At 44.9% G+C, this 8,924-nt stretch overlaps 1 protein-coding gene across 1 annotated transcript in view; it reads right to left on the bottom strand.

Annotated features, from left to right (window-relative positions):
- The window catches only part of FYCO1 (FYVE and coiled-coil domain containing 1), an 80,082-nt gene extending 75,085 nt beyond the window's left edge, over positions 1–4,997 (bottom strand). Inside the window, exon 1 of the mRNA XM_015412391.1 lies at positions 4,968–4,997. The gene's annotated coding sequence lies outside the window, so the exon portion shown is untranslated. The remainder of the gene's footprint in view (positions 1–4,967) is intronic.
- Between the last annotated feature and the right edge of the window lie 3,927 nt (positions 4,998–8,924).

Genomic DNA, 8,924 nt, shown 5'->3' with positions numbered 1-8,924 from the left:
CCAATATCATAATGCCCCTATATAAATCAATGGTGCAACCTCATTTGGAATACTGTGTACAGTTCTGGTCCCCACACCTTAAAAACGATATTATAGCTTTGGAAAAAGTACAGAAAAGGGCAACAAGAATGATAAAAGGGTTGGAACACTTTCCCTATGAAGAAAGGTTAAAGCACTTGGGGCTCTTTAGCTTGGAGAAACGATGGCTGAGGGGTGACATGATTGAGGTTTATAAGGTTATGCACTGGATAGAGCAGGTAGAGAAAGAGGTACTTTTCTCCCTTTCTCACAATACAAGAACTCATGGGCACTCGATGAAATTGCTGAGCAGTTGGGTTAGAACAGATAAAAGGAAGCACTTCTTTACCCAAAGAGTGATTAACACATGGAATTCGGTGTCTATTAGCCCAAGGTATAGATAGGGAATCCAGGGCAAGTGATGCTCTGTATTCTTGGTGCTTGGGGGGGTCAACAGTGGGAGGGCTCCTAGTGTTCTGGCCCCACTGCTGGACCTCCTGATAGCACCTGATATTTTTGGTCACTGTGTGACAGAGTGTTAGACTGGATGGGCCTTTGGCCTGATCCAACATTAGCTTCTCTTATGTTCTCAAAACTTGGCTTCATCTTTCCTCTCGATTCACTGGGCTATTTTTCTATACCTCTGTTCCCTTCTTACAGGGTTTTACAAATGGGTTAATCATAACCTAACTCACAGTGATTAAATGGCCAAATACAATTAAAGATTGTCAAGCACTTTGTAAAATTTGGAGGTTTTGTACAATAATAAATAACAGCAAAGATCTGTGATGGCTGATGGAAATATAGTTATGTACAACATGCTGTTCTGCTCACAAACAAAATTACACCGGCATTATTTCAAGGATGCACGTCACACTAAGTCCCAAAACAAGCAAAGAAGAAACCTGCCCCCAGAGCATTTCACATCATGACATTACAGCCACAGGATAGGTAGATTTAACCTCTGACGGAAGTAGAATGTTAACTTATCAAGTAATCGTTGATGTGGTATTGTACAGGAAAGACAGCAAGTGGTTCAATCTCACTCTGATCATTTCCCCAGAAAAATAGTTGTGTTAAGATCACATCCACTTGCCTCCCCTTTTCTACCTAAGAAATTGTTCCAAAAAAGGGGATCTTAACTTTTTCTACAGATCAAAAGTTGACCTACTTATACTAACAAAGGTTTACCGCAGATTTCAGTTGTACCATAAACTCTACTCTTTTTTTGCGGGGGAAGGATAAACCACAACCCATATAACTTCCTTTGCACCATCGCTGTTCACTACCCGACGGAGTCTCAGGGTGGCTTACAATCGCCTTCCCTTCCTCTCCCCGGAACAGACACCCTGTAAGGTAGGTGGGACTGAGAGAGTTCTGAGAACTCTGACTGGCCCAAGGTCACCCAGCTGACTGCATGTGAAGAAGTGGGGAATCAAACCCAGTTCTTCAGATTAGAGTCTGCAGCTCTTCACCACTACACCAAGTTGGCTAGCACAAAGACTGCCCAGTTCATTTGGTGGATGGTGTAGCAGTTATATCACATGGATGTTAAGATTTACTGACACGTCCTATGCAAGGAGTACCGAACAACCGTGATATTCTCTGCTCCACTTGCATTTGATAAAATGGATAATAAATTCAAAGGGCTTCTACAGACTTCAAAGCCCTATGCAGTCTAGGCCCTCAGCAAGCCCCTTATTTGATATGAGTCCCACCCCAGATGTTAAGAGACCCCGTGTAGCGTAACAGTTGAGAGTGTCGGACTAGGACAGGGGTGGCTAAACTTGCTCAATGGGAAGAGCGACATAGAATAAACATCAGATGTTTGAGCGCCGCAAGACATGAATATTACACACACGTTTCATTTAAAAATATGCAAATTTGCTTTTTATTAACATTAAATGAGACTGCTAAAAATAAAAACAGAAGGGGTAGAAACAGATATTGATGATGATATTTATTTGTCCAATGATATTTGTTTGCTAATGATATTTATTTGTCTGAGAGGAAAAAAAGGGAGAGAGGTGGAAAGAAAGAGAGAGAGAGAACCAAGAAAGCAAACAGATGGGAGGGAGGAGGAAGGAAGGGAGGCAGAAAAGGTATGCCTCCCCTTCACTTCCCCAGCTGCCCTGCCGAGAGCCGCGCAATATGTGTGAAAGAGCTACATGGGGCTCCCGAGTCTCAATTTGGCCACCCCTGGACTAGAATCTGTGTGGCCCCAGGTTCAAAATTTTAAATTAATTTCTGTTTCAACCTGTTACCTTATTATTGGGCTTTTCTGAACACTCTACGTACTCCTGATTTTCTTGACAGTCAATCCACAAAACACTGGAATCGGTTGTGAATCACTTTGAGAACCATGATAATCGAAAAGCAATATACAAATATTTTAAATAATATTGAATGTGTTGGTCTAGCATGCGATGTCTAGCATGCGATGCCAAGGAGAGTCTGGCTATCAACCGCCTATTGCACAGACGCAGTATTGGCTTGGGCATCAGAGCAACCCAGGCTTTTGGTCCTCGGGGATTTCAGTGTTCATGCCGATGATGCAGCGTTTGTCCAGGCCAGGGACCTAGCGTCGTCCATGGAGGCACTGGGACTCTCCCAATTTATATCGACTCCCACGCACCAAGCAGGCCACACGGTGGATCTGATTTTGGGGATGGGGATAAATGTGGATCAGATAGCTATAGATGTAGTTCCATGGTCTGACCACATCGCCCTGAAGGTCTGGCTGAGCATACCATACCCTCCCTGTTTAGTCGGTGAGCGCATTTATGCTCGCCTGTGGAGCTAAATGGACCCTGGTAAGCTTCAGGAAGCTCTGTGGGATCCCATGCCCCCGGCAGCTCACTAGATGAGCTGGTGGAGGACTGGGAACACCGGCTCTTCAAAGCCATCAATGAGATTGCCCCTGGCAACCACTACGCCCTCGTACTAAAGCTAGTACCTTGGTATATGTTGGAACTGCAGAGGATGAAGCAGGAGCTAAGAAGGCTAGAGTGCAGGTGGTGGCGGGCTAGTGACAAAGTGTCACGAACATCCTATAGGACGCTTATGAAAGCCTATGAGACGGCAGTGAAGACTGCAAAGAAAGATTACTACGCGGCCTCTACTGCGCCTGTGAGCTCACGCCCAGTCCAATTATTTAGAATTATTTGGTCCATTACAACTCTGCAAGCAGTGATGGAAGCCAAAATTAAACAGTAGGAAGACCTGGGCCTCAGATGTTGCTCAGACTGAGGGGAGTCAACCAACTTGCTCAGCCTTTTTCAATTTGCAGCCAAACCCAACCACATCTAGGGGAGGGGATGAAAAGCAAAACAAAGCATGCCTCCGGTGGCACCTCAAACTAACAAAATTTAATCCAAGATAAGCTTTTGTACTCTCTTCATTAGAGTACTACTATGTGTATCTAACACTGTGAGCTCTGACCCACAAAACCTATGCTCCAATGTTGTTAGTCTTTAAGGTGCCAATGGACTCCCATATTATTTCACTGCTACAGACAAACCCAGCTAGACATTTGATAAAAAGCAACATTAAGCTGCACAGAAACCGATCATAAAAGTCCACAGAAATTACTGCCTTTGCACCTGTATGTCAGACATGAATCATAAGAACAAAATTGATAGGAGTGAGTGGTAGAGACACATTCCTTTATACCATAATTTCACGGGGGTTACTGGGGGCAGAACATATCCCCACACTCTTGCCTGCAGGAAACTAGGCCTGAGGGATTACAAAACTGATGACTTGTTTACATGTCAGCATTAAAATGTCTGAGGTGGCGGAAAGACTGTTTGAGGTTCACCATCAGTTTATCCGAGTCCCCCTCCAACAAAATGATGGCGGAAGGCAACTTTTGATTTCTCTAAAATGAAGGCTCTTCAACGTAGATGGCACCGAGGCTCCGCTGGCTTGTCACTTTGGGAGCATCTGACAGGCCCATATCCCAGCCAGGCGTATAGGGAGAGGGACGGCGAAAGCAACAGTTGTCCGGTTGCAGTAAGATGATATGCAGCAGCACAACAGAGCCAAGAAGGAGGCAGCCAGTGAGCAGCGGGAGAGAGTTTTTCCAAAGGACTTGGCAGCAATTTTATACATATTTACTCGCGAGGATGTCTCATTAACCACAATAAAGCTTACTTTTGAATAAGCATGTCTAGGCTCTGGCTGGTAGCCAAAATAAACAGCTGTTCCTGCAAAGTGCAGCAGACAGAGAGTAGGTGGGGGGGGGACGGGCAACATTGCAACTGAGAGTCCCTCTAAAGAACAGGGAGCACCCACTTTCACCAGCAAAAAGAAGAGGCGGGGAGAATACCTGTCCTATCCCGCCTGACTCTCTTTTCTTCGTATAACAGGTTCAATCACGCCCCAAAGCGTTACTTCCCCCCCCAGCTGCTCCAAAGGCAGCGAGCGGATCTCTATGGGCTGCCTGCCGCCCTTCATTACGCAACGGAACACATCGGATCGCTTCCCAGGAAGGGTTAGGGTTAAAAAAAACACACCCAAAAATCACACCGACTCACTTTGGAAAAACTACAATGCATCGAGCGCTGCCCAAAGAGGGCTCGGGCTTCCCTGTCCCCAACGTAATCTAGATAGGCGGACGACACTAAGGAGAAGCGGTTTAAAAAGTTATTATGCGAAACTCTCAGATCTCCTAAAGCGGGGTCGTTAGGTCAGCCCGGTTGCGAATTTCGCAGAAAGAGGAACGACCCCGTTGCAACGGTCCGCTGGAAAAGAGCAGCAACAAGTGCAGAAAAGTTACTTTCCCTTTCCTCGGAACTCTTCTTCTACAGTCCGGGACTCATCTGCTCTCGGCAGCCGCTTTCCAGATCGGGGACGCCGCGTTGTTTTAGAAACACTGGCGCCTGCCGGGACAAGGAAGCCGAGGAGAAACCCACCAATACCCCACCGAAAAGAATAAAGTACATTACCTCAAACGTCAGGCAGCCATTACCTTGGGAAATGCTCGAGATCGTTTTTCCTACGACTCCCATGATTCCTAGAGGCCTGCATCTCCCATGATTCATCCCGACCATCCTCTCCTTTAACCCTTTAGGGGCAGATGCGGTGGCTCCCGCATGGTTATTGGCACGCAATAAAGAGTACGGAAGAAGAGAAAAGTGCGTTTACAAGTGGAAAAGTGTAGTCGTGAACGCCAGTGTTTAGGTTATCAGACATCTTCATTTTTGGTGTCCGTCCTCTTTTGGACTCTTCTTAAAAAAAAACTGACGGAAATGCCCTATTTCGGGGGTTGGAAGGGTAGAAAAAATATTCCTAGTTTGCGGCAGTGATCACAGCTTAAATAGTAGGGGCATTTAAATTGAGGTTTGTCACAGTGATAGCTTCTTAGAAGTAGTCGGTCGGGAAATAGGTCCTCCTTTTTGCTTTTCAAAATATGGTAAACCTGCGGTGCTTAAAGAAAATTCGAATACCGGAGCGCCTTGAAAGACTCCAGTTTTGTTCTGCTGCTGCAGACTAGCAGGGCTACCCACCTGAAATTTAAGCGGCCGCTTAAACAACGCTTTCTTCTCTTGCAGCCCCCCCGACTGTAAGATATATGGGGTGTGGGGCAGGGCTGTATTATCCATAAGGCTGGCAAGGCTGAAGCCTAAGGGTCCCGCAGGGACTAGGGCCCTTCACTTTTATTTTATTTATTTTGCTGAGGCACTGTTATTTTCTCTTCATAAACAGCCTGTAAAGTCGCCAGAGGTCCCCCCAAATACCTGAAAGCCTAGGGGCCCGGCCACGAGTTAATACGGCCCTGGGAAGGGTCTCAGGCCAAGGAGCTTTCTCCTTCCTTACCACAGTGCTAGGTAACAGCGTTCCGTGCGCCTTGGTGTTTACTCATGCCGGCCACATGACCACAGAAAAGTCTTCGGACAGCGCTGGCTCTTCAGCTTTGAAACGGAGATGAGCACCGCAACCCTAGAGTCGGATTCGACTGGCTTTCGAGCAAGGGAACCTTTACCTTTACTTACAGCCCTATTAACGAAATTAAGAAAAACAGTAACGAACAGTGCGAGCCTAAACAGAATCGCAGTCTTACAAGTCCTCTGAAGTCAATGGGTTTTAAAGGGGTGTAACTCGGTTTAGGATTGCACTGCAATTATAAGCTGCAGCAGCGTAGTATCTTCTTACTTAGGGCCAACGAGGTTGTGACAGAACGGTGAGCAGGCTTTGGTGTTAGTCTGAACGCTTCATCTGGTTGGATGCTCAATACCAAAAAGACTGGTGGAGAGACAAACATAGCAACATGTGAACTTCGCAGCCTCCTTGGCAGATATCGGTGTCTTAATTTGGATTAGATGGCGCTGGCTGCAAAAAAAGATTGAAAGGTGCGTACGAGGTTAACTAGGACAGAGGCGTTTAAATGGCCATTTGTTCTTTGTAAATATAAAAGGCAACAATAAGACGCCTGGCCCAGCACTATTCAGAACACACAGGGCTCTTGTAAGAGAGAGAGAGAGCAGAAAGAAACAGTGATTATCCATATATGACCAAAGCTAGGGATTGATGATGAACCAAGTAAAGAGTCGATTAAAGCCAAATTACGTAGCACTACAGGGGCTGGAAAGTCCCATCAGTAAGACTGTCTTCCTCCAGCTGCAAAATCTATTTCTTGGACTGCTAAATTCACTGCAAAGTATTGTTAGTCTATTAGAATTTTTTTAAAAACCACACAGCGATATACTGTGTTTTTATTAGGAACAACCAAGTTGTCAAGAAGCTTTCCTGTTCCTCAGAATTCTTCAGCAGGGTAGCTGTGCAACAGTGCAATACAACAACTAGGGGTGAGGTGGATGGACCGGAAAGAAAAAGATGTTTCAGGGCATTGCAGAAAAGCCCAGAATCTCTGCACTTCTTGAAACAGAGGGCTGTAAGTTATCTATAAAGTGCACATGTTTCAGTGCCTTTTAAATATTGATGACAGGAGCTGCTGTCCTAAGTACATTTATTCAGATATACATAGAATCATAAAATGTTAGAGTTGGAAGGGTACTTGCAGGTCATCTAGTCCAACCCCCTGCACTCTGCCACCACCTCCTATATAGAGGTGGTGACTCTGCAGGAGCATAGCCAAAAGATAGCCCTACATACCTACAACATACCCGAAAGATGGTCATCCAGCCCCCGTATGAAAACGTCCAGCGAAGGAGCATCCACCACCTCCCGAGGCAGACTGTTCCACTGCTCAACCACTCTTACAGTTAGGAAGTTTCTCCTGATATTTAGCCAGTAATGACTCCCTTGTAATTTCCACCCATTAGACCTAGTCTTGCAATCCGAAGCAAGAGAGAATAGATTCACTCCATCTTCTACATGACAGCCCTTCAAATACTTGAAGACTGCAATTATGTCCCCTCTAAGCCTTCTCTTTCCCAGGCTAAACATACCCAACTCTTTCAGCCTTTCCTCATAAGACTTGGATTCCAACCCTCTCACCATCCTGGTTGCCCTCTTCTGGACACGCTCGAGCTTGTCAACATCCTTCCTAAAATGTGGTGCCCAAAACTGGACACAGTACTCCAGGTGAGGCCTGACCATAGCAGAATAGAGCGGAACTACCACCTCCTGTGATCTAGACACAATGTTTCTATTAATGCATCCTAAGATTGCATTAGCTTTCTTCACATTCTGTTGAAGTCAGCGGAACTTATTTAAACAGTCACATAAAAAATAGTGTGTTGATCAGCCCAAATTCAGATTATTCTGAGATCCAAGTACACGTGCATCATTTTGCATTCAACAAGGTTGTGCATTTTAATTTTTAAAGATGGTTTGTTTTGTTTCTTATTGACGAGAAATGCAGAAGAATTAGAAAGGAAGAAGCCGTCTGAAAAACTCCCCGAGAGACAGCCAGCAACTCATGATTATTGTGAGTGAAAATAAGCCGTAACTACCCCTCTGGAATATGTGGGGATGTAGATAAAGGCATTCTTGTTTATAATAATTTTTCTATGGTGGTACATCAGAGATTAACTGAAGGCTCTTTGACTATGTTTTATCCACAGTATCTTGTGGTTTAGCAGCCATATTGGATATAATTCATATTGGATGATTTAATAATCCAATCATCCATAATCATATTGGATATGAATTGTACAGTTTATTTTTTACACACTACCCACTGTCTGTTCCTGGCACCCAGTGATGTGTGTCAGTTGAATGCAGGTCAGAACCTAAACACATATGTTGGTTTCAGTATGCATTTGCAACATCAGAAATCATCCGAATTACTCTGAGATCCACGATGCATACACAGTCTGGTTGCACCCAGTCTGGATTACTGCAGTGCCCTTTACGTGCAGCAGTCATGAAGACTGTTCAGCAGCTTCATCTAATGCACAGTGTGGCAGCTAGGCACAACTGGCCTATTTTTTATTTTTTTTAAATCCCTGTCAGTTTGCTTTCAAGCAAATTCAAATTTATCATTTTACCTTTGAAACACTACACCAGCTGGGAGTAGCTGAATGATACAAAAGACATACAAAATTATGAATATTTTAGCTTTTTGGATTTGATCCGGCCTATGCTGGCTCCTAGGTGAGGTAAGGAAGTGAGTCACATGGGCTTTGGGGACACCATAACTATCATGTGATCTGAAAACAAAACCATGTGGTAGTCACCATCACGCGTTAAATTTATCTCTGTCATTTTTAGTTGTTGTTGCTTTCGCCCCTGCTCTAAGGGGGAAGTGAGGTTTGGCTGCAAGAAGAAGAGATTGGATTTATACCCTGCCCTTCACTCGGGAGACTCAGAGCGGCTTACAAACTCCTTTCCCTTCCCCTCCCCACAACAGAGACCCTGTGAGCAATGTTCCTTCTTAGCTGAGTTAGTGTGAGCTAGCTCACAGTTTTTTAGCCTCCGGTTCACGCATTTTTGTCTTA

Source organism: Gekko japonicus, unplaced genomic scaffold (genome assembly GCF_001447785.1).
Source record: "Gekko japonicus isolate JY-2015 unplaced genomic scaffold, Gekko_japonicus_V1.1 scaffold747, whole genome shotgun sequence".
In the NCBI taxonomy this organism is placed as follows: Eukaryota; Metazoa; Chordata; class Lepidosauria; order Squamata; family Gekkonidae; genus Gekko; species Gekko japonicus.
This window is presented reverse-complemented; position numbering and strand designations above follow the sequence as displayed.